We start from the raw sequence: 25783 nt of genomic DNA, 5'->3' as shown, positions 1-25783 counted from the left end.
TATTCTCACACACTAATTGTGAATTTGATGCAAGTTTCACTCACTCGTCTCACACAGAGGTTCGCACTCAAAGATTAGATTAAGATAAAATCCTGTTACAGTTTATCGTATCTCAGTCTCTTTTGTGGCAGGTCTACAGTTTATTGGATGAATTTGATGCTTAAGTTGAAGTGAAGGTCTTATAAAGTGAAGGAATCTCAGCAGGATGTATGTTTTCCTGTTGTTGCATTTTTGGGAGATTGGATCTCAGGTGAACTCAAAGTTAGGACAGGTTGGAGAGTCCGTCTCTCTGTCAGAGTCACCCACTTTCAAGGTATTGCTATTTATTACCTTGACCGCTTTGATTAATTGCAGCTAGTTCAATTTTTTTTGGTGGAACTCTCTGTCTGCAAGCAGCTTCTTGCTGATTTAAAGACAGGCTGCACAAATGGTTCCCTCATCATATGACTTCCATATGTTCAAAATCCTTTTTCTTTTTCAAAACAAAAGGCTCATGTGCATGTTGATTCCAATCATCCTGTGTTGCTGTTTGATACATTAAGATTCACCCAGGCTAGTTTGAGGAAAACTATCATTATACAATGGTTTTCCATTACATCTGTCTTACACGCATTGGACAGAATTTTAAGGCCCCTCTTACCAGTGGGATTTTCAAGTCCCATGGAAGTCATTGGGCTTTTGAACAGCTCACCCCATTTTTCGATTCCACCCCTGCCTCTACAGGGTCATAAAATCCTGCTCATTGAGCTATTTTCACTTTTGTCCAGGATGAAATAGAGCATCAGGTGGGCTGGAATTCTGTAAACATTTTGTGTTGCCCCCATCCTTAAGCAGACGGATGTGTGAATTCCCTGGATGGCTATAAATGTTCACATTTAAATAGGTAATCGCTTGAGACTTAGCTCAAAATGCCAACGGTCACAAGATTTGCGGGGTGTATTATAATCATCATTGTATGTCCCGATTTTAAAAGTATTGACTGGTAGTTCAAAATGGACAGGGACATGAACAAGGACAGGGATGATAGGGGAACCGGACCAATTAAGACACAGACAGCAGAGTTTTGGATCACCTCAAGTGTAGAATGTGGGCGACCTGCCAGGAATAGCCAAATATAAAGGTAACAGAAGCATGGAAGATGGTTTTAACAGCAGATGAGCTGAGACAAGGGCAATGTTATGGAGGCGAAAATACACAGTCTGAGTGATGCTATGATTATGAAGTTGAGAGCTCATCCCGGAGCTAAATACGACACCTAGATGGCATTAAGATTGATTTAGTCTCAGATGTAGACAGAGAAAGGGATGGAGTTCATTCATTATTTATTTAACAAATGTACATCGCCAAAGCCAAGTGATAGTCTCCTAATTTGCTGAGTTTTTGGTGAATAGTCCACCACTTAGTCTGTAGAGGAGCCACTCTCTGGTAATGTGTGGCATTGTTTGTGTCTTTCCACAAGTGCATAAGGGGTTTGTATTGAGGCCGCAGTGGTTAAGGATGGTGGCACAGGTACCCTGGCCCATCCTGAGGTTAGGTGGATTGGCCATGCTAAATTGCCCTTTGTGTCCAAAATTGCCCTTACTGTTGGGTGGGGTTACTGGGTTATGGGGATAGGGTGGAGGTGTTGACCTTGGGTGGGGTGCTCTTTCCAAGAGCCGGTACAGACTCGATGGTCCGATTGGCCTCCTTCTGCACTGTAAATTCTATGATCTATGATCTATGACTCTACTCAACAAGGACCACTCTTGCCGTGGTAGCTCAAAAGCTACCATTTGAGAAATTGGGGCTTGTCATTAGGAACTTGTTGGTGACTCCTCATATTTCCCATTCCTTGATATCCACTGAGATTAGATATTGGGTGGGATGTGTAAACAGGTGGAAAATGTAATTCCACACAAGTTGGATTTGAACTCATTGTTTTCCACTGGCTAAGTGTTTCTTTTTTCTTTGCAACAAGACAGGAAGATCCTCAAGATCATCTGAGTTCCTCAGAATTACAACCTGAACCACAGCATACTCCGCCATCCATTTAACGGAACCAATTTACAGGCCAGCAATAAATACATTGGAGGATAATAGTAAGTTTAAAAAAATATATATGTTTATTCAGAATTTTTCAACAAACATTTTCAACCATTCAAACCCCCGCCCCCTAACAAAAAAGAAAAGAAAAGTAACAGAACAAGACATAAACATATCAATCCAACATAATACAGAACTTGTACAATGGGTTCCTCCTGCACAAATTGACTTTCCCATATGTTTATGTTTTTCCTTTCTCAAGTGCCCCTAGGAAAAACCCCTTTCCCCGCCCACTCTTATACTCCCCCCGAAAGAGAAGCCCCCCCCTACCCTCCCCCCCCCCTCCCCCCCCCCCCCACTCCCCCCCCCCCCCCCTGCCTGGGTTGCTGCTGCTGCTGACCGACCTCCATCTAACGAGATAGTCTAGGAACGGTTGCCACCGCCTGAAGAACCCCTGCACAGACCCTCTCAAGGCAAACTTTATCCTCTCCAGCTTGATGAACCCTGCCATGTCATTTATCCAGGCTTCCACACTGGGGGGCTTTGCGTCTTTCCACAATAGCAAGATCCTCCGCCGGGCTACCAGGGACGCAAAGGCCAGGATACCGGCCTCTTTCGCCTCCTGCACTCCCGGCTCGTCCGTCACTCCAAATAGTGCTAGCCCCCAACTTGGCTTGACCTGGATAATAGTAAGTTTAAGGAGGGTAAGTTACTGATCATGAGGAAGAGGAAAAAAGGATGTGATAAAGGACTAACTTCTGTTGAATGATTTAGAATCATTTAGTGTCCGCCCAGCATTGCTTCATAAATCTAACTACATGGAGCTACCTTGAACCGCAGGTTTCTTTGTGAATAAGTGTAGCTGAACCATTCCCTTGCCTCAAAGCAAGCCGGTATGACCATCCACCACACAGTTTGTCACTTTGGTGCCGCCTGCTGTACAGATTGACATTGATCAATTAGATGTCACCAATGGTTTAAGACATGGTGAATGAGAAGGCAGCATTACTCTTGCTGGTGTTGACAAGACACCAAGGTAAGCATTGTATGACGTGATCACTGTCAACCTCGGCACAGACCAGAACAGGCGTGTGGATGTAAAATCACAGCCAGTCACTAACAAATGGCAGGAGAAACTGAAGCAATCCAGCAGCCCCCTCCCTCTGTGGTTGAAATGAGTTAGACTATTCCTATTAGACAATCCACGTTCTCATTACGCTGAGGTAGGTAGGCAGTTAAATCACAAGCAAGTCTTGGGGTGGTGGTGTTGGTCAGGAATCCATCATCTCGCTCATTTCCACTTGATGCGTAGGTGGCAAAACACAAAAAGCACACAGGCAAGGCCAGTGGTGCATCACTTACCGTACTTGTACTATTGCTGAACAGAATCAAAATTACGAATGTTGTAACATTATGCTATTTACTTACACTGATAAATTGCATCTTACTGTGTTACTTAACTCCAGAGCAGCATGCAAAACAGTGATTGAAAGTATGAATAATTGAATGATTTACGTGCCTGTATTTGCAGACAGGAACTGTTGTCTATACAGTCCCCCTCATCAGAAAAATTGAACCAAATCCAAGCTCAGAGGGTGAATGCCACCCAAACCCTTCCTCACACCCTCACATTCACCTCTTCTCATGGCTTGCCTGGCCGTTGTTCTTCTCTTGCAAGTATATTGCTGTGTGCATTGTTTTATATACTATTATTTTGGTTCAAATCTGAGCCTTAAGATACTCGCAGAACTGTGAAAACATCCAAAGCATTCAAAAAATACATGGGACAGGAGTTTCCAGTCCTGCCACTGAGGGGATGCAGCAAGCCAGCTAAAACTCCATCGACCTTTGGCAAGACCGAACAATCCTGGCAGAGTGCAGGGTCAAAAACTCTTGCCCATGGAATCATAGTCTTCTGCCCAGGTAGCTGCATGAGTACAATTAACATTGTCACATCTTAAGAAAATGTGCCTATTTCTGCAACCATTGCTGCATGATGCGCCTGACCAGCCACCATGCAAAGTGGCATGTTAACATCGGACATCTGTTGCCTCTTTTTGCTGTGGTAGGCAATTCTATTGATGTCCCATGGAGCTTGGAAGAGCTCGATAAAATCATGTGGAATGGGCGCGAGCTAACGGCCTTGTTGAATCCGACTCAAAAGGCGACGAGTACGTTAAACATCGCAAGAGGCTTCTCGCAAGATTTATGATGCTCGTTATGCTTCACGAGATCTCGTTAGATCTCACAAGGCATCGCAATCTGGATTCCAGATTGGGCGGGACCCAGATTTGCATATTTAGGTGTACAGTTAAACTCACTTAAATATGTTCGCGCCGGAGTTACCCAAGCAGCCTTTCCTCAGAGACTCCAAGCGGTGCTGTTTAGCACTGGTTTCCACAACATGGACCGGATGTAACAGCCATTATGGCGGTCTCCCAGATCATTGGGGGCCCCCGGGTAGTCAGGCTCTGGGCAGGGTGGTGCCCTGACACTCTCAATATCACCTGGGAGCCTTGGTACTGCCAGTCTGGCACACTGACACCGGGCACCATGGCAGTGTCACCCTGGCAGTGCCAGGGTGCCCAGGTAACACTAACAGGCTGGCAGAGGCACTTCCAGGGTCCCAGACTGGCAGCACCAAGGTGCCCTGGTTGTATCCTGCCCATGCCAGGGAGAAGGCCCTTTGAAGTGGGGTGTGGGGGGCTCAAGGACCCCCTAACTGGTAAGTTGGGGCATTGGGGGGCCCGGAGGCCGCGGTGGGAAGGTCCATTTAAAAATGGCATCCGGAGCTCAGCTCACCAGCACAGAAAATTAGTCTAAGTGCAGTCTCAGCTGGACATTCCTGGTTGACGCCAAAAATGAATCAGTGTTTGTTTAATTGTGAGATCGTTCTCGTCACTGCAAACGACAGGAAACACCCGGCGAAGTGCGCCAAAAACGGGACTCCGCTTCATTCCTATTAAATCGCCCCCAATGTTTTGATAACTTCCGCTTACTTACTTGTGCCATTTGTATAATACTCGTTGGCCACAGATTTGCTTGCCAGAAAGTACCATGGACCAAAGGATGATTTTTGTTGAAACACAATTTCCTTAAACCTTGAACAAGAACAGAGAATGCTGGAAGAACTCAGCAGGTCTGGCAGCATCTGTAGGGAGAGAAAACAGAGTTAACATTGTGAATCCATTTGGCTCTTCAGCAGAGCTAAAGAGAGGGAGAATGTATTAAATATTAAATTGTAGTTGGGAGAGATTGCAACAAGATGTAGAAACCATAAGAACAAAAGACAGATGTCTTGGTGTACGAGGGGAAGGAGGAACGGGTGGATTTTTGTACGGAGGCAATAAATGTATAGGATACATTTTTAGAAAGGTGGGGTTAAGATAGGGAGAAAAGGTCAGCGTTTAAAGTTGTTTAACTCAATGTTGTTTCACTCCTGAGGACTGTAACGTGCCAGCGCTGTAGCACAGTGGTTAGCACTGTTGCTTCACAGCACCAGGGTCCCGGGTTCTACACCCAGCTTGGGTCACTGTCTGTGCTGAGTCTGCATGTTCTCCCTGTGACTGCGTCAAGTCCCGAAAGACGTGCTTGTTAGGTGAATTGGACATTCTGAATTCTCCCTCAGTGTACCCGAACTGGCGCCGGAGTGTGGCAACTAGGGGATTTTCACAGTAACTTCATTGCACTGTTAATGTGAGCCTACTTGTGACACTAATAAAGATTTTTCTTTTAATCGGTAGATGAGATTCTGCTCCTCCAGCTTGCATTGGTCTTCACTGGAGCATTGCAGTAGGTCAAATTTTCACGAGAGTGAGGCCAAAGTGGCCGCGATGTGTGTAGTACTTGGTACCAGCTGAAGTGCAAATCCTGATGGTCTGTCTTTAGGCCTCCCTGACTATGGTCTGTAAGTATTTTCCATCATTATGCCCTGCTACACCTGTGTTTTTTTTGTTTTTTTAAAATTAATCAGAGTTACAAAGACAGAGCTCAGAGTGTGGACAGGGGCAAAACCCTAATCCAGCTCCTTGCCTGCTCCAAAAACCATTTCAAATTGAATCCAATTCATAGTCCCCACAAGAGAGACATACCAGATCCAAGCATTACACCTGACCTCACGCTCATCTTAGCCAAAAGGCCGAGAAACGATTGCTACACGTATGTTACCAAAAAGAGGAGGTGCTGGCAGAGTGGTATTGTCACTGGGCTGGTAATCCAGAGACCCAGGGAAATGCCCAAGGGATTGTGGTTCGGAACCCACCATAGCAGATCGTGAAATTTGAATTCATATTTTAAAAATCTAGAAGTAAAAGTCTAACGATGACCAGAAGCCATTGTTGATTGTTGTCAAAACACATCTGGTTTACGATTGTCCTTCACAGAAGGAAATCTGCCAACCTTACTTAGTCTGGCCTACATGTAGCTCCAGACCCACAGACATGTGGCCTAGCAAACCACCCAGCTCAAGTGCAATTAGAGATGGGCAACAAATGCTGGCCCAGCCGGCAACGCCCACATCCCATGAATGAATTTAAAAAAACAAAAGCCTCAAGTTTCAATGGGTTTTTATGGAAAAGTTTGACATATCGCAATACTTTTCCATAAACTCCCAGATGCACTCCTTCATATCACGGGTTTAGTCAATTTGTAACCACTGACTCACAGAGTAAATAAAACCCTTTGTTGTGGTGTCTTGAAGCATGTTGATCAGATGCGATTCATCCCCAGAAAAGCCAATCATGAGATTCATTTTAAAGTCTGTTGAATTACGACTTTTTCAAAAGTTACACATACAGAGAGAAACACATCTAAAGTCTGGGTATACATAGAAATGAATTGTTGTAATACATTTGTCCTCTTTACAATGAATGTTTACACAATAGTCAGATTGAGTTGAACATTTGAACATGCACTGAATTTAAGCATATACATGTCAGGGTAAGATTGGTCAGCAGTTCGATATTCAACATGACATTTGCTAAAAACACAATACGTCCTTAATGCAATGCAATGGTTACGTCACACCAGATTGAACTTATGCTCTTTGTAATGCCCCAAGTAGGTAATAATATTTAGAAATGGTACATTTTTTCAGATCTAGAAGCACAGGAACATTTCATTAAAATGTCACTCTTAATCTGGAGTAATAAAGAATGTTCTGATAAGGGTCCCCTATCCTGCTAGTGCATCTAACCTCCTGTCTGTTTTTCTATTTAGTTATTTTAAGGAGCTACCTCAAACAGATGCTTGGAAATGGACACAGTTATCTTGTGTGTCTTTCATCTGCAGTCCCACTACCAAAAGTGGGCACTGGGGATTAGGACCACCACCATTACCAAAGTCTGAAAAGCGATTATGGTAGCATACTCCTTCCTCTTATCATAAATCTAATGAACAAGTACAGCAATTATGTAAAACCCTTATGCACTTTATGTTAAAAGTGTCAATACTCTTAATAATGCATTAATGAAATGACACCAGCAAGGCACCCTGAGTTGTATGCACAAAATATTAAAATGTCCTGTTGTGGTTGTGAGCGATAAGTCCCTGGCAGACCTTAACTAGTAAATCATAGAATCATAGAATCCCTATAGTGCAGAAGGAGGTCAGTCGATCTATTGAGTATGTATTGACCCTGTGAAAGAGTACTGCACCCAAGTCCACTCCCTCGCCATGTCCCGATAACCCCTTAACCTAAACTACACAACTTTGTACTCTAAGGGACAATTTAGCATGGCCAATCCACCTAACCTGCACATCTTTGGACTGTGGGAGGAAGCCAGAGCACCCGGAAAAAACCCATGCAGACACGGGAAGAATATGCAAACTCCACACTGACAGTCACCCAAGACCGGAATTGAACCTGGGTCCGTGACGCTGTGAGGGAGCAGTGCTAAATACTGTGCCACCATGCTGCTCCATCTCGAATCTCGAATCCCCGAATCTCAACAGATTTTTTTTCAGTATCTACTGCCGATCTCAACTTCAGAGTGCTGTAAAGGTTCACAGCAAGAAATATTGTTCCTATTATGAGTGCATCAATGTGTCAATCATCATGTTTATATGAACTAGACACCCTGGTGCATTTTTCAATTCTCCGTACCTTTATTGCACTAATATTCCATAAAAACAAACACTCAACACTACTGGTAAGATTTTACTGCTCCTAGCTGACACACTGTAAAATATTGGAGTGATATCTGTAGCATGTGTAAGTTACTTTAATACACCACTAACAATGTGTCTTGTGCATGCTGGTGTGGACACTCTTGCACACATGCTCACTTGCACATATGCACAAACAAACACACCCAGTTATTTCAAGAAAGCTACTTCCTTTATTGAAGCCCCATGATTCTTATGTGGCCACATACCTTTGGGCGAACATGCATTTATTTTCTTTATAAAGAAGCCAAGTTACAGGCTGAATAAAAATACAATAAATTACATCAGGTTTGTTCTGAAGCTACAAACATGTTGCTTGGATCCTTGAAGAAATGGTGATATGTTCAAAAATATACAACATGCTTACTTAACCATGTACTTATAATTATAGTTATAATTAGTCTACACAATTATACCTGTAATTTTTAGTGTCTTACTTTTGAATAATTAAGCAGTGTTTGCATTTTTCATGATATAAGCCAAATCTGCTTCACACATTTAATATCAACCTGGTTGATTATTGAACTATTAATCAATCACTGTTTTATTAATGCTGCACTGTGATAGTGGGAAGACATTTGAAATGAAAAATAAAGATTTGCAGATACAAGAAAGTGGCCATGACAAAATTAGTGCTTTGTGAGTGGCACAGTCTGATAAACCTGGCAAGGAACTCCTGCATAAATTATGTGAAAGGATTTATCAGGGAAAAAAAATGAAAGACTGCCAGAGATGAGAGGGTGAAGGGTCCATTGAAAATCAGAGAGATTACCAGCTCATCACATTATTTGCGGGTTATCAGGAGACAGTGGTAATGAAAGTGAAAGCTATCTTCTGATCAATAAGAGTTTGACTGTGTTTGGAGTTCATTTTCCCCCCGCCGAGAAAGGCAGCAAGGAACTATTGATCATTTTGTTAATCCATAACTGGTCTCAAGCCTTCTCCCATGGACAAGGAGGGAAAAAAATAACATAATAACCAGTAGCACTTGATCTTTTATTTTTGCTGTGAGAATGTGGCCTGATGAGACTCGGTGGCAAGGTGGAGTCCTGAATTTAAAGGCGGAGAGGTGACTGTTTGGCCTTCTCTGAAGTGCTTTTGTAGTAAGGGTTAGAATCTCTTCATCAGGATGTCTATAGTGGTGTTAGTGGATAACACCATTATTAATTGTGCCTGCTTGTACAATGTCAGCTGGCAGCAGAGATTGAGACAGATGAGGTCTTGGGAGTCAGTGACTCAGGCTGGCGAGTGCAGGCTTCTAACCTCCCATCACTTAACAGTGCAGGTGCACTATTTCACATCCATCAGCATTTAATGTTTTAAGATTTAATCAGTGGTGCTTGAAGGAAAACACGGCATTAGAATAGCCCTCAACTGTAAATCAAAATTGAGGGTTTTCATAAATTCTTCCGACTAGAATGGAACATTTAAAGAACACTGCTTTTACATAACCCATGTATATTTATTACAGAATAATAAAACTGTCAGTTGAAAAGCTGAAGCAGATAGTAAAAATATATTTTTCTCTAGTAGCAATCCATCTCTTCATGATTATGTATTTATTCATCACTCTGTTCCTTCATCTGATTCATAAATTTCAATCATTTATTTTCTGTCCTTTCTTTATTACTTTACTCCTTTATTCTTATCCTGCTCTTCCAATTAATTTAACTTTTCAACTCCTGGACACCGAATAAAACACCTAAGTACAGCCACATTAAAAAAGCAAAGGCATAGGAAAAGAAAACTTCTAGTAAAGCAGTGCAATATTGCTACCGATCAATGGAAAATTCGTAGACATTAATAAATGGATTTGGAAGTTTGTTCAGTACTCCATGATTCTGCACTACAATCAGGGTGCATGTTTTTAGAAAGAGCAGCACATCTGTTGTCTATTGGCCATTGTTGAAAATGTACTTAAAGGCCGAACAACAGAACTGCCCTCTACCACTGTTGCGACTTATTCTTGGCCTACAACCCTTGGTGATTATGATCAGCAATGGCATCATCTCAAAGAATTGTAAAATCTCCCTGTATAATATTTTATTGTCCTTGTCCAAGTTTGAAGAAAAGAACACAGCATATACTAACTGCTGTGGAAGAATGTCACCTTTATTTGGCTGTAAAACACACTAGGGTCGAACTTGACTTTGTGCTATCTTGTAAATAGGGCGATAGTGAGTTGGCTTTATGTCCTTGCTGCCTTTAATTTCCATTCATCTCAATGGAAATAAAAATTAGGCCAAATGTAAACCAGGTTGCTAATTGCTTGTCACCAAGTTTTGACATTCAAACAAAGTAAAGATCTACTCCATTGCAACTAAACCTTGAACATGTAGAATATTTCCCACATAAAAACACCCGATGGTACTTTACAGAAGAAGGAAAGGGCATATTGGGGGAATTCGGGTGAAGTTCGGGGATGGGATTGAAGATACAATCCAGGAGGTATATTTTCAAGCGATGCTTGAAAATAGCAAAGGTAAATAGGTTTGGGAAGATAGTTTCAGGGTTCCCGACAGTGGTGATTGAAAGCTGTAGAAGCTGAGGAGGTGTACATCAGCATCTGCTAGAACATTAGGCTAGATAGATTGCACTGTTTTAATAGATCAAGTGTATGGAGGGATTCATAGAAAAGTATGAGGATTTTGAAATCAATGCACTGATGAACAGTGAGTCACTGAAGGTCAAAAAGGACAGGAATGATGTGTGTGCAGCACATTGTGAGGGATAGGATACAAACCACAGAGTTCTGCCTGAGTTGGAGTTGAATAAGAGCAAGTCATCAATCAAATTAATGTGTTAGGATACTTTCCCTCTTGCCTGGGTATTTCTTGATCTTCCATTAACCTATAGGAAACCCAAGATATTTGGGAATATTGATTAGTTCAACAAGTAGCACGAAGGATCTTCCTCAACTGATCTGATCAATTAATGTGCTTGATATTTTCAGAAGATCAATTGATTTGAGGTTTTACTTGAAATTGAATCAATTCTTTTATCAAATCCAACAGTGGATTTGCTCCATCCAATTCCAGTATTTAGTTTACAATACATTACACAAAGCTAAAGACTTAAAAAATAATTTTAGAAACGAAAGCGGGAAAATCCGGCTAAGAAGGTTGTGCGATGCTGGTCCGAGGCAATAGAAGAGCTCCCAAGCGACTGCTTGGAGTCAGTGGACTGGTCCATATTCAAGAACCCAACGGCCAACCTAAATAAGTATGCCACCATCGTCAGAGGCTTCATCAGTAAGTGTGCAGAAGATTATGTGCCAAAGAAGGTAGTAACTGCGCTCCCCAACCGGAAGCCATGGTTTAACTGGAAGATTCACTCCCTACTGAAGGCCAGGTCTGAGGCTTTCTAGACAGGTGACCCTGACCTATACAAGAAATCTAGCTCGCAAAGCCATCAGGAATGTCAAGAGACAATGCCAGACTCTGGTAGGCTATATTAGGGGTATCGCGGTACGTAGATGGGATGTATCTTATACTGTAGTATGAGTGGTAGAACCTGCCTGCTGGTTCCGCCCAGCAGGCGGAGCATAAGAGTCTGTGTTTCACCCACAGCAGTCATTCTGTACCGGAGCTGCTGGGGTAACTACTTGTTCATTAAAGCCTTCAATTGGACTACAATCTTGCTTCAGTAGCGATTGATCGTGCATCAATTTAATGAACAAGAATTGAAGAATGGCTGCTCTCCGCATCAAGCCAGAGTGTCTACAAATCAACCCCCACGCGGCAAATGCAGCAGCAACTTTTAAACATTGGCTGGCATGTTTCAACGGGTACATCAGGACGACCCCGACTACCCCCATGGAGGAACAGAAAATGCAAGTCCTCCACTCAAGGGTGAGCCCAGAAATCTACACGCTTATCAAAGACGCGGACGGTTTCGAGGACGCAATGACTTTGTTAAAAGAGCACTATGTCCGCACTGTGAATCAGGTATACGCTCGGCATCTTTTAGCTACCAGACGGCAGATCCCAGGGGAATCACTGGACGATTTTTACCGCGCATTGTTAGTGTTAGGTGGAAACTGTAACTGTCCACAAGTCTTAGCCAATGACCACACCGAACTCTTAATACGGGATGCTTTTGTTGCGGGCATGCTGTCCTCTAAAATACACCAGCGACTGCTGGAAACGACACGCTAGGGCTTAAAGAGGCACAGAAACATGCGCACTCCCTAGATGTAGCCTCCCGCAACGCCCAGGCCTACGTTCCCGACCGCGCGGTACCCGCATGGACAGGGTGGACCCCATCCGCGGCCGATTCCAAAGCACCCCTAAATTCCCCACAAGCTTGTGCAGTGTGGCAGCCAGGAAACCCCAGGCGGGTGGGGGGGGAGGCCCGATGCTATATTTGCGGGCAAAACAAACACCCCCGGCAACGCTGCCCGGCCCGATCCGCAATCTGCAAGGGCTGCTGGAAGAAGGGGCACAGGCGAACCGGGCCCACTGCCATTCCTCTCCTCATAGGCCATGTGCGATTCATGGGGGCAGCCATCTTGGATGACGTCTCAGGACCCCGACTCGGCTGGCCATGTATCACCTGATGAGATCTACCAGCCGACCATGTGCGATTCATGGGGGCAGCCATCTTGGATTACGTCTCAGGACCCTGACTTGGGTGGCCGTGTATCGCCCGACGAGATCTCTCAGCTTCTGCCACAACTTGCCTCAGTGACACTGGACCAGTCTCGGCCCCGAATGCTTTCAACCGCTACGACGTCGGTACTCATCAACGGGCACAAGACATCCTGCTTGATCGACTCTGGGAGCACGGAAAGCTTCATCCATCCCAATATGGGAAGACACTGCTTCCTCGCTGTACACCCGATTAAACAAAAGATCTCCCTGGCCTCTGGGTCCCACTCTGTGGAGATCCGGGGTTACTGCATAGCCAACCTCACGGTCCAGGGTGTGGAGTTCAATAGCTTCTGACTCTACGTCCTCCCCCATCTCTGCACTGCCACACTCCTGGGACTGGACTTCCAGTGTAACCTGCAAAGTTTAATGTTCAAATTCGGCGGCCCCCCTCACTGTCTGCGGCCTCGCGACCCTCAAGGTCGACCCACCTTCCCTGTTTGCAAACCTTATCCCCGATTGCAAACCCGTCGCCACCAGGAGCAGATGGTACAGTGCCCAGGCCGGACCTTCATTAGGTCGGAAGTCCAACGGTTACTAAAGGAAGGCATTATCGAGGCAGCAACAGGCCCTGGAGAGCTCAAGTGGTGGTTGTAAAGACCGGGGAGAAACATAGGATGGTCATAGACTACAGTCAGACCATCAACAGGTATACGCAGCTCGACGCATACCCTCGTCCCCGCATATCTGAAATGGTCAACCAGATAGCGCAATACAAGGTTTTCTCCACAGTAGACCTTAAATCAGCCTACCACCAGCTCCCCATTCGCCCGGATGACCGCAGGTACACGGCATTCGAAGCAGATGGGTGGCTCTACCACTTTCTAAGGGTTCCCTTTGGTGTCACAAATGGGGTCTCGGTCTTCCAACGGGAGATCGACCGAATGGTTGACCGGTACGGCCTGCAGGCCATGTTCCCGTACCTCGACACTGTCACGATCTGCGGCCACGACCAGCAGGACCACGACACCAACCTCCACAAATTCCTCCAAACCACAAAAATCCTTAACTTAACCTATAACAAGGACAAATGCGTGTTTAGCACCCATCGCCTAGCCATCCTCGGCTATGTAGTGCATGATGGAGTCATAGGCCCAGATCCCGAACGCATGTGCCCCTCATGGAGTTTCCACTCCCCCACTGCCCCAAGGCCCTGAAACGTTGCCTGGGCTTCTTTTCTTCTTACGCCCAGTAGATCCCCAATTATGCGGACAAGGCCCGCCCACTAATCCAGTCCACGGTTTTTCCCCTATCGGCAGAGGCCCGCCAGGCTTTCAGTCACATCAAAGCAGACATCGCCAGAGCGATGATGCACGCAATCGATGAGTCCCTCCCCTTCCAGGTCGAGAGCAACGCATCAGACGTAGCTCTGGCTGCCACCCTCAGTCAGGCGGATAGACCCGTGGCCTTCTTTTCATGCACCCTCCACGCCTCAGAAATCCGCCATTCCTCCGTCGAGAAGGAGGCCCAGGCTAGAGTCACAGACTAACGACACAGGCTCTCATCGGTTGTGGCAAGGCTTGAACAACATAACGGGCTACAATGCAAAGCCAAGAAGAATCTTCGGCAACAGCGCACCCCTCCCGGATGAACTCTATGCATTATATGCTTGTTTCGAGCAGGAGACTAACAAACCATTGTCAACTGCCTCAGCAGCCTCAGACACACACATACCTACCATCACAGACTCCGAAGTCAGATTCGCCTTCTTGAAAGTGAACCCTCGGACAGCAACAGATCCTAACAAAGTCCTTGGTTGTTTACTCAGATCCTGTGCGGGTGTGTTCGCAGACATTTTCAACCTCTCCCTACTCCGTTCCACGGTTCCTATCTGCTTCAAGAAGACCACCATCATACTGGTGCCAAAGAAGTACCAGGCAACATACCACAATGACTACTGTCCAGTGCACTTGACATCCATCACTATGAAGTGGGTTGAAAGGTTAGTCATGAGACACATCAACTCCATACTCCCAGAATGCCATGATCCATTGCAATTTGCATACCGCCACAACCGGTCCACAGCAGACGCACTCTCCCTGGCCCTGCACTCATCCCTGGAGCATCTCAACACAAGGACTCCTACTTCAGACTCCTATTCATTGACTCCAGCTCCGCATTTAACACCATCATCCCAGCCGAGATCATATCAAAATCCCAAAACTTAGAACTTGGCTCCTTCCTCTGCAACTGGATCCTTGACTTCCTGACCCATAGACTGCAATCAGTAAGGATAAACAACGACACTTCCTCCATGATAGTCCTCAAAACTGGGGCCCTGGAAGGCTGCTTACATAGCCACGTGCTATACTCCCTATACTGTGTGGCAAAATTTGGCTCCAACTTCATAGCGTTTTCGGATGACACGACCGTAGTGTGTCTGATCTTGAACAACGATGAATCAGAGTACAGGCGGGAGGTAGAGAACATAGTGGAGTGGTGTAACAACAATAATCTCTCTCTCAGTGTCAGAAAAACTAATGGGCTGGCCATTGACTTTAGGAAGTGAAGTATCATATGCACCCTGTCTGCGTCAATGGTACCAAGGTGGAGATAGTTGACAGCTTCAAATTCCTGGGTGTGCGCATCACCAACAATCTGTCCTGGTCTACCCACATTGATGCTACGACCAAGAAAGCACAATAGCGCCAATACTTCCTCAGGAAACTAAGGAAATTCGGCATGTCCACATTGATTGACTCTTACCAATTTTTACATATGCACCAATGAAAGCATCTGGCTGCAAAACAGCCTGGTATGGCAACTGCTCGGCCCAGGACTGTAAGAAACTACAGCGAGTAGTGAATACAGCCCAGTCCATCATGAAAACCGCCTCCTCTCCATTGACTCTGTCTACACCTCCCGCTGCCTTGCAAAAGCGGACCGCATAATCAACCTGGGTTATTCTTTCTTCCAACCTCTTCCTTCGGAGAGGAGGTACAAAAGTCTGAGAACACGCACTAACAGATTCAAAAACAGCTTCTTCCCCGCTGTTATCAGACTCCTGAATGGCCCTCTTATGGACTGAACTGATCTCTTCACACATCTTCTCTACTGAATAGCACTGCACTCCGTATACTTCACCCGATGTCTGTGTCTATGTATTTACAGTACGAAGTCTTACAACACCAGGTTAAAGTCCAACAGGTTTGTTTCGATGTCACTAGCTTTCGGAGCGCTGCTCCTTCCTCAGGTGAATGAAGAGGTCTGTTCCAGAAACACATATATAGACAAATTCAAAGATGCCAAACAATGCTTGGAATGCGAGCATTAGCAGGTGATTAAATCTTTACAGATCCAGAGATGGGGTAACCCCAGGTTAAAGAGGTGTGAATTGTACCAAGCCAGGACAGTTGGTAGGATTTCGCAGGCCAGATGGTGGGGGATGAATGTAATGCGACATGAATCCCAGGCCCCGGTTGAGGCTGCACTCATGTGTGCGGAACTTGGCTATAAGTTTCTGCTCGGCGATTCTGCGTTGTCGCGGGTCCTGAAGGCCGCCTTGGAGAACGCTTACCCGGAGATCAGAGGCTGAATGCCCTTGACTGCTTAAGTGTTCCCCGACTGGAAGGGAACATTCCTGCCTGGTGATTGTTGCGCGATGTCCGTTCATTCGTTGTCGCAGCGTCTGCATGGTCTCGCCAATGTACCACGCTTCGGGACATCCTTTCATGCAGCGTATGAGGTAGACAACGTTGGCCGAGTCGCACGAGTATGTACCGCGTACCTGGTGGGTGGTGTTCTCACGTGTAATAGTGGTATCCATGTCGATGATCTGGCATGTCTTGCAGAGATTGCCATGACAGGGTTGTGTGGTGTCGTGGTCACTGTTCTGAAGACTGGGTAGTTTGCTGCAAACAATGGTTCATTTGAGGTTGCGCGGTTGTTTGAAGGCAAGTAGTGGGGGTGTGGGGATGACCTTGGCAAGATGTTCATCGTCATCAATGACGTGTTGAAGGCTGTGAAGAAGATGACGTAGTTTCTCCGCTCCGGGGAAGTACTGGACGACGAAGGGTATTCTGTCGGTTGTGTCCCATGTTTGTCTTCTGAGGAGGTCGGTCCGGTTTTTCGCTGTGGCGCGTTGGAACTGTCGATCGATGAGTCGAGTGCCATATCCCGTTCGTACGAGGGCATCTTTCAACGTCTGTAGATGTCTGTTATGCTCCTCCTCGTCTGAGCAGATCCTGTGTATACGGAGCGCTTGTCCATAGGGGATGGCTTCTTTAATGTGTTTAGGGTGGAAGCTGGAGAAGTGGAGCATCATGAGGTTATCCGTAGGTTTGCGGTAAAGCGAAGTGCTGAGGTGACCGTCCTTGATGGAGATGAGTGTGTCCAAGAATCCAACTGATTTTGGAGAATAGTCCATGGTGAGTCTGATGGTTGGATGGAACTTATTAATGTCATCGTGTAGTCGTTTCAGTGATTCTTCGCCGTGGGTCCAAAGGAAAAAAATGTCATTGATGTATCTGGTGTATAACATCGGTTGAAGGTCCTGTGCGGTGAGTAGGTCCTGTTCAAACTTGTGCATGAAGATATTGGCGTATTGGGGTGCGAATTTGGTCCCCATGGCTGTTCCGTGCGTCTGGATGAAGAACTTGTTGTCGAAGGTGAAGACGTTGTGATCCAGAATGAAGCGGATGAGTTGCAGAATTGCGCCTGGAGATTGGCAGTTGTCGGTGTTGAGTACTGAGGCTGTTGCAGCAATGCCGTCGTCATGGGGGATGCTGGTGTAGAGTGCCGAGACGTCCATTGTGACGAGGAATGTTCCTGGTTCAACTGGTCCATGGGTGCTGAGTTTCTGTAGGAAGTCCGTCGTGTCGCGACAGAAGCTGGGTGTACCTTGTACGATGGGCTGCAAGATGCCCTCGATGTAGCCAGAGAGGTTCTCACACAGGGTCCCATTGCCTGAAACGATAGGGCGGCCTGGTGTGTTGGCCTTATGTATTTTCGGGAGGCAGTAGAGATCTCCAATGCGGGGAGTACGTGGGATGAGAGCACGTAGGGTGCTCTGAAGATCTGGATCCAAGGTCTTGATCAGTCTGTTAAGTTGGCGGATGTGTTCCTTGGTCGGATCTGCAGGTAACTGTCTGTAGTGTTCTTGGTTGTTCAGTTGTCGGTATACTTATTTGCAGTAGTCCGTTCTGTTCAGTACGACAGTGGCCCCCCCTTTGTCTGCTGGTTTGATGGCGATGCTGTGGTTGGTCTTGAGAGCGCGGATGGCATTGCGTTGTGCTTGGGTGACGTTCGGGGCTGTCTTGTGAATGCGACTGATGAATCTGGCATTGACGCGACTCCTGACCGCTTGAGCAGACATGTCGAGTCTAAGGCAGCGGCCTTCCGGAGGGGTCCAATTCGACTCTTTCCTCTTCGGTTGCCGCACCGCAGATCTCTCGGTCTGCTGTTCCGGTTCATTGGTAGTCTGCTTGGGTTCGCTGTTGGCCTCTTGGGGTCTGTGGAAGATTTCCCGGAGCCTCATTCGCCTGATGAATTCCTCCGTGTCTGCCGCGAGACTGATGGGGTCCATTTTGGTGGTGGTGCAGAAATTGAGCCCTCTGCTGAGGACTTCGATTTCATCTGGTTGAAGGGTGTAGCCTGACAAGTTGACAATAGATTTCCCAGTATTGTTTTCTACTGTGACTCCGGGGGTGGCTTGGTTGCTGCCGGTGGTGATGCCAAGTTTCTCAAGCTTTCTGTTCTTGGTATGCATATAGGTGGCATAGTATTGTTGTCTCATCTGTTTGGCAGTGTTCCGCAGCTGGTCTGCTGCATCCTGAGCGCAAGTTGAGAAGATGACGTAGTTTCTCCGCTCCGGGGAAGTACTGGACGACGAAGGGTATTCTGTCGGTTGTGTCCCATGTTTGTCTTCTGAGGAGGTCGGTCCGGTTTTTCGCTGTGGCGCGTTGGAACTGTCGATCGATGAGTCGAGTGCCATATCCCGTTCGTACGAGGGCATCTTTCAACGTCTGTAGATGTCTGTTACGCTCCTCCTCGTCTGAGCAGATCCTGTGTATACGGAGCGCTTGTCCATAGGGGATGGCTTCTTTAATGTGTTTAGGGTGGAAGCTGGAGAAGTGGAGCATCATGAGGTTATCCGTAGGTTTGCGGTAAAGCGAAGTGCTGAGGTGACCGTCCTTGATGGAGACGAGTGTGTCCAAGAATCCAACTGATTTTGGAGAGTAGTCCATGGTGAGTCTGATGGTTGGATGGAACTTATTAATGTCATCGTGTAGTCGTTTCAGTGATTCTTCGCCGTGGGTCCAAAGGAAAAAAATGTCATTGATGTATCTGGTGTATAACATCGGTTGAAGGTCCTGTGCGGTAAGTAGGTCCTGTTCAAACTTGTGCATGAAGATATTGGCGTATTGGGGTGCGAATTTGGTCCCCATGGCTGTTCCGTGCGTCTGGATGAAAAACTTGTTGTCGAAGGTGAAGACGTTGTGATCCAGAATGAAGCGGATGAGTTGCAGAATTGCGCCTGGAGATTGGCAGTTGTCGGTGTTGAGTACTGAGGCTGTTGCAGCAATGCCGTCGTCATGGGGGATGCTGGTGAAGAGTGCTGAGACGTCCATTGTGACGAGGAATGTTCCTGGTTCAACTGGTCCATGGGTGCTGAGTTTCTGTAGGAAGTCCGTCATGTCGCGACAGAAGCTGGGTGTACCTTGTACGATGGGCTGAAAGATGCCCTCGATGTAGCCAGAGAGGTTCTCACACAGGGTCCCATTGCCTGAAACGATAGGGCGGCCTGGTGTGTTGGCCTTATGTATTTTCGGGAGGCAGTAGAGATCTCCAATGCGGGGAGTATGTGGGATGAGAGCACGTAGGGTGCTCTGAAGATCTGGATCCAAAGTCTTGATCAGTCTGTTAAGTTGGCGGATGTGTTCCTTGGTCGGATCTGCGGGTAACTGTCTGTAGTGTTCTTGGTTGTTCAGTTGTCGGTATACTTATTTGCAATAGTCCGTTCTGTTCAGTACGACAGTGGCCCCCCCTTTGTCTGCTGGTTTGATGGCAATGCTGTGGTTGGTCTTGAGAGCGCGGATGGCATTGCGTTGTGCTTGGGTGACGTTCGGGGCTGTCTTGTGAATGCGACTGATGAATCTGGCATTGACGCGACTCCTGACGGCTTGAGCATACATGTCGAGTCTAAGGCAGTGGCCTTCCGGAGGGGTCCAATTCGACTCTTTCCTCTTCGGTTGCCGCACCGCAGATCTCTCGGTCTGCTGTTCCGGTTCATTGGTAGTCTGCTTGGGTTCGCTGTTGGCCTCTTGGGGTCTGTGGAAGAATTCCCGGAGCCTCATTCGCCTGATGAATTCCTCCGTGTCTGCCGCGAGACTGATGGGGTCCATTTTGGTGATGGTGCAGAAATTGAGCCCTCTGCTGAGGACTTCGATTTCATCTGGTTGAAGGGTGTAGCCTGACAAGTTGACAATAGATTTCCCTGTATTGTTTTCTACTGTGACACCGGGGGTGGCTTGGTTGCTGCCGGTGGCGATGCCAAGTTTCTCAAGCTTTCTGTTCTTGGTATGCATATAGGTGGCATAGTATTGTTGTCTCATCTGTTTGGCAGTGTTCCGCAGCTGGTCTGCTGCATCCTGAGCGCAAGTTGAGAAGATGACGTAGTTTCTCCGCTCCGGGGAAGTACTGGACGACGAAGGGTATTCTGTCGGTTGTGTCCCATGTTTGTCTTCTGAGGAGGTCGGTCCGGTTTTTCACTGTGGCGCGTTGGAACTGTCGATCGATGAGTCGAGTGCCATATCCCGTTCGTACGAGGGCATCTTTCAACGTCTGTAGATGTCTGTTATGCTCCTCCTCGTCTGAGCAGATCCTGTGTATACGGAGCGCTTGTCCATAGGGGATGGCTTCTTTAATGTGTTTAGGGTGGAAGCTGGAGAAGTGGAGCATCATGAGGTTATCCGTAGGTTTGCGGTAAAGCGAAGTGCTGAGGTGACCGTCCTTGATGGAGACGAGTGTGTCCAAGAATCCAACTGATTTTGGAGAGTAGTCCATGGTAAGTCTGATGGTTGGATGGAACTTATTAATGTCATCGTGTAGTCGTTTCAGTGATTCTTCGCCGTGGGTCCAAAGGAAATAAATGTCATCGATGTATCTGGTGTATAACATCGGTTGAAGGTCCTGTGCGGTGAGTAGGTCCTGTTCAAACTTGTGCATGAAGATGTTGGCGTATTGGGGTGCGAATTTGGTCCTCTCTCACACTCCTCAACCACCTCGTACACCAGCTCTACATCAGACGACGCAACCTGGAAATCAAGATAGAGGCCATATTCTCAACTTGACGACGGCATTGCTGCAACAGCCTCAGTACTCAACACCGACAACTGCCAATCTCCAGACGCAATTCTGCAACTCATCTGCTTCATTCTGGATCACAACGTCTTCACCTTCGACAACAAGTTCTTCATCCAGACGCACGGAACAGCCATGGGGACCAAATTCGCACCCCAATACGCCAACATCTTCATGCACAAGTTTGAACAGGACCTACTCACCGCACAGGACCTTCAACCGATGTTATACACCAGATACATCAATGACATTTTTTTCCTTTGGACCCACGGCGAAGAATCACTGAAACGACTACACGATGACATTAATAAGTTGCATCCAACCATCAGACTCACCATGGACTACTCTCCAAAATCAGTTGCATTCTTGGACACATTCGTCTCCATCAAGGACGGTCACCTCAGCACTTAGCTTTACCGCAAACCTACGGATAACCTCATGATGCTCCACTTCTCCAGCTTCCACCCTAAACACATTAAAGAAGCCATCCCCTATGGACAAGCGCGCCATATACGCAGGATCTGCTCAGACGAGGAGGAGCGTAACAGACATCTACAGACGTTGAAAGATGCCCTCGTACGAACGGGATATGGCACTCGACTCATCGATCGACAGTTCCAACACGCCACAGCGAAAAAGCGGACCGACCTCCTCAGAAGACAAACATGGGACACAACCGACAGAATACCCTTCGTCGTCCAGTACTTCCCCGGAGCGGAGAAACTACGTCATCTTCTTCACAGCCTTCAACACGTCATTGATGACGATGAACATCTTGCTAAGGCCATCCCCACACCCCCACCACTTGCCTTCAAACAACCGCGCAACCTCAAACGAACCAATGTTTGCAGCAAACTACCCAGTCTTCAGAACAGTGACCACGACACCACACAACCCTGTCATGGCAATCTCTGCAAGACGTGCCAGATCATCGACATGGATACCACTATTACACGTGAGAACATCACCCACCAGGTACGCGGTACATACTCGTGCGACTCGGCCAACGTTGTCTACCTCATACGCTGCAGGAAAGGATGTCCCGAAGCATGGTACATTGGCGAGACCATGCAGACGCTGCGACAACGAATGAACGGACATCGCGCAACAACCACCAGGCAGGAATGTTCCCTTCCAGTCGGGAAACACTTCAGCAGTCAAGGGCATTCAGCCTCTGATCTCCGGGTAAGCGTTCCCCAAGGCGGCCTTCAGGACCCGCGACAATGCAGAATCGCCGAGCAGAAACCTATAGCCAAGTTCCGCACACATGAGTGCGGCCTCAACCGGGACCTGGGATTCATGTTGCATTACATTCATCCCCCACCATCTGGCCTGCGAAATCCTACCAACTGTCCTGGCTTGGTACAATTCACACCTCTTTAACCTGGGGTTACCCCATCTCTGGATCTGTAAAGATTTAATCACCTGCTAATGCTCGCATTCCAAGCATTGTTTGGCATCTTTGAATTTGTCTATATCTGTGTTTCTGGAACAGACCTCTTCATTCACCTGAGGAAGGAGCAGCACTCCGAAAGCTGGTGACATCGAAACAAACCTGTTGGACTTTAACCTGGTGTTGTAAGACTTCGTACTGTGCTCACCCCAGTCCAACGCCGGCATCTCCACATCTATGTATTTACATTGTGTATCTATCACATGTCCTCTGTTTTTCGTGTCTGGAATGATCTGTGTGGACTGTACGCAGTACAATACTTTTCACTGGACCTCGGTACACGTGACAATAAGCCCAAATCCAATCCAGATTTAGTGGATCCATTCTAACATAGTCTTATGATAAAGATTATGACTGAGGAGAGGAGGCAAAATTTCTTCACTCAGGGAATTGTGAAACTTTGGAGTTATCTCCACAAAAGTGTTGTTGATCCTCCACCATTGAGTACAATTAGGGCTGAGACATGCAGATTTTTGGTCCCTCAGGGAACCAGGAGAATATCGGGAATAGGCAGCATGGTGGCACTGCTGCCTCACAGCTCCAGGGACCCGGGTTCAATTCCAGCTTCGGGTGACTGTGTGGAGTTTGCACTTTCTCCCCGTGTCAGTGTAGACTTCCTCCAGGTGCTCTTGTTTCCTCCCACAGTCCAAAGATTTGCAGGTTAGGTGGATTAGCCATGCTAAATTGCCCCTTAGTGTCCAAAATATTAGGCGGGGTTACTGGGTTACGGGGATATTGTGTAGGCTCGGGCCTAAGTAGGGTGCCATTTCCAAGGGCCGATGCAGACTTGATGGGTCAAATGCCCTCCTTCTATAGGGATTCTATGGATTTTATGAAAGTGTTAAAGCCATGTGTTACAACCATGATCAGATAAAATGGAGCAAACACAATGGATAAAATGGTCGACTCTACTTCTATTACTTATTTATTTATTTTACTTTTTTTAAATATATATTTAGAGTGCCCAATTCATTTTTTACAATTAAGGGGCAATTTAGCGTGGCCAATCCACCTACCCTGCACAGCGTTTGGGTTGTGGGGGCGAAACCCACGCAAACACGGTGAGAATGTGCAAACTCCACATGGAGTCTCCAGTGTATGTCTTTTTTTTAAGGACATTATGGTGAGTCTTTCATTAGATTGGTGCATGAGAAAGGACCGTTAATGTTGCAATCATGTTGCAACGAAGTGGACACTCTAGTTGTAAGTGACAGCAGCTGTTAGTAATTGGGGCATTATTCTTAAGTGTACATAAGAACTAGTTTTCACCTGTGTTGGGGAGGAAAGGGAGTCTGTGTTCTCTGGCTTCTGTGAATAAACCTGTGTTAAGGAAAGACTGGCTCCAGATTCCTCCTTTGCTCAGTGAATTATCACAAGAACATGCACAAGACATAATCAGAAAGATTAGCTGTTAATGTTCAGGAGACCATTGTCCCTCATTTTCATTACATATAGGTGTGGAGAGTGTAAACCTATAAATACAGGTAAACCAATGTAAGAGGGTGTACTAAAAAAGAGTATCAACTACCTAAGAAAAGACAAAAAATGGAATCAGTTATCTATACCTAAACACTTGAAGCATTCAGTAAAGAGTTAAATGCAGCAACAGACAATTATTACATCATACAGGAATATAATTCACCCAGGATAAGAATGAATTAAGTTGCAAAGATCCAGGATTTCCATAAAAATAGAAAGTCAAGTTTTACATATTCTGGGAGGTTTAGGAATTAAGAAACATAGATACATAGATAAGATAGGAGCAGGAGGAGGCCTTTTGGCCCTTCGAGCCTGCTCTGCCATTTATCACGATCATGGCTGATCATCCAACTCAATAGCCTAATCCTGCTTTCTCCCCATAGCCTTTGATCCCATTCTCCTCAAGTGCTATGTCCAGCCGCCTCTTGAATATATTCAAAGTTTTAGCATCAACTACTTCCAGTGGTAATGAATTCCACAGGCTCACCACTCTTTGTGTGAAGAAATGTCTCCTTATCTCTGTCCAAAATGGTTTACCCTGAATCCTTAGACTGAGACCCCTGGTTCTGGACACACCCAACATTGGTAACATCTTCCCTGCATCTACCCTGTCTAGTCCTGTTAGAATTTTATAAGTCTCTATGAGATCCCCCCTCATTCTTATGAACTCCAGTGAGAACAATTCCAACCTAGTCAATCTCTCCTTATGTGACAGAGTCGCCATCCCTGGAATCAGTCTGGTAAACCTAAGTAATAGTCTTGGAAAAGTCACAAAATCTGGCTTCCGTTAATAAGCAGGTAGAGAAGGGGCAGCAAGGTTGTGCAGTGGTTAGCACTGCTGCCTCATGTCTCCGAGGATCTGGGTTTGAGCCTGGCCCCGGGTCACTGTCTGTATGGAGTTTCACATTCTCCCTGTGTCTGTGTGGGTCTCACCCCCACAACCCAAAAAGATGTGCAGGGTAGGTGAATTGGCCATGCTAAATTGCCCCTTAATTGGAAATAAAAAGAATTGGGTACTCTGAATTTTTTTTTTTAAGACAGGTGGAGAACAAGATCTCAACTTGTAAAAGGAAGGAACTTGTATTTGCACAGCTTCTTTCACAATCTCAAATCATTGCAAAACATGTTACAGCCAATTAAGTATTTTAGAAGTGTTTAATGTAGGAAATGTGGCAACCAATTTGTCCACAACCCAATTCCACAAATTGCAATGACATAATGACTAGACAATCTGTTTTTGATTATGTTAGTTGAGAGATAAATATTGACCAGGACACCATGGAAACCATCCAAATACCCGTTCTCTTCTTCAAATAGTGCTGTGGGGCAGGGGGCAAACATGTTAAAATCTTAGTTGAAAAGGGACAACTCCAACATGACAGCACTCCCTTACTGAAATATCAAATTGGACTTATGGTCAAGTCTTTGGAGTGGGACCTGAACCTACAACTGTTGAACACAGGAGGAGAGAGTGATACCAGCAGAACCCCAGCGAGAAAGAAAATGATCGTATATAATGACAAAACCCACCTAAGTCCACACATATGGCCAAGCCGAAAGGGAACATGGGGCAGAGATAGTGTAACAGGGTTCAAATCGTCAACTTATGCTCTCTTCAAAGTACGGAGATGGTGAACTTTACGACGAGGTAAGAATAATACGTAACAACTCAAATGTGTGAACTTAATCAGCTCGATATAAACTGGGACTATGC

At 46.1% G+C, this 25783-nt stretch overlaps 1 long non-coding RNA gene across 2 annotated transcripts in view; it reads left to right on the top strand.

Annotated features, from left to right (window-relative positions):
* The window catches only part of LOC140387171 (uncharacterized), a 142693-nt gene that overhangs the window by 101134 nt on the left and 15776 nt on the right, over window positions 1–25783 (top strand). Inside the window, exons 2-3 of one of the 2 annotated variants that reach the window (XR_011933760.1) lie at window positions 1958–2078; window positions 5766–5929. This is a non-coding gene — a long non-coding RNA (uncharacterized lncRNA). The remainder of the gene's footprint in view (window positions 1–1957; window positions 2079–5765; window positions 5930–25783) is intronic. The other variant, XR_011933761.1, reaches the window with a different exon arrangement.

This window comes from Scyliorhinus torazame, chromosome 12, assembly GCF_047496885.1.
Source record: "Scyliorhinus torazame isolate Kashiwa2021f chromosome 12, sScyTor2.1, whole genome shotgun sequence".
Lineage (NCBI taxonomy): Eukaryota > Metazoa > Chordata > Chondrichthyes > Carcharhiniformes > Scyliorhinidae > Scyliorhinus > Scyliorhinus torazame.
This window is presented reverse-complemented; position numbering and strand designations above follow the sequence as displayed.